General features: G+C 41.5%; 1 protein-coding gene across 1 annotated transcript in view; it reads left to right on the top strand.

Moving 5' to 3' along the window:
* Positions 1–739: 739 nt before the first annotated feature.
* mRpL32 (mitochondrial ribosomal protein L32) overlaps positions 740–838 on the top strand; it is a gene marked incomplete in the record, with an annotated part of 7,632 nt that continues 7,533 nt past the window's right edge. The window contains 1 exon segment of the mRNA XM_011314743.1: positions 740–838.

Raw genomic sequence — 838 nt, 5'->3', positions numbered from 1 at the left:
TAAACGAATCTGGGCGTATTTTTGCGCTAGGACGCATAGGACGCGACAAAATCGAGTTTTTCTAAATCGAAAAAAATTAACATAAACATGGAGGTGGTATTCACCGAAATTTGAAAATTAAAAAATTTTGAAAATGTATCAGATGAACATGAAAATGGAGGAGGTATTCACTGAAATTTGAAGATTCGAAATATTTGAACAAGTATCAGAGGAGCATGCAAATGGAGGAGGTATGCACTGACATGTGAAAATTCGAAATTTTATAATAAAAAACAAAAACTTACTTCGTAACGCCGAAAACGAGGTTCACCACGTTCCTCTGACAACTGGATTGCTACTGAGGCAGTTACCGAGTCGGCCGACGGGTATGTACCCCACCATTGCGTGTTGCCCCCTCTCTTGGGCGGTGTACTACGAGGCTGGTGGGGACACTCACACCCCCTCTACTTTAGCCCATCGTAGTACCCCACCCCAAGGGTGCGTGGGGGCCGCTCGCAATGGTGGGGCGCCTCTACACGTCAGCCGACTCGGTAACTGCCTCAGTAGCAGTCCCGCTGTCAGAGGGACCGGTTGACGTTATTTTAGGCGTTACGAAATTAGTTTTTTTTTTTATTATAAAATTTCGAATTTTCACATGTCAGTGAATACCTCCTCCATTTTCATGCTCCCCTAATACATTTTTGAAAATTTCGAATTTTCAAATTTCAGTGAATACCTCCTCCGTTTACATGCTCCCCTGATACTTTTTTGAAATTTTTGAATTTTTCAATTTCAGTGAATACCAATTTCGTAACGCAGAAAATAACATTAACATTCGCGATTCAGGAATTTTAGCATC

The sequence above is a fragment of the Fopius arisanus genome, unplaced genomic scaffold (genome assembly GCF_000806365.1).
Source record: "Fopius arisanus strain USDA-PBARC FA_bdor unplaced genomic scaffold, ASM80636v1 scaffold00207, whole genome shotgun sequence".
NCBI classification, from domain to species: domain Eukaryota; kingdom Metazoa; phylum Arthropoda; class Insecta; order Hymenoptera; family Braconidae; genus Fopius; species Fopius arisanus.
This window is presented reverse-complemented; position numbering and strand designations above follow the sequence as displayed.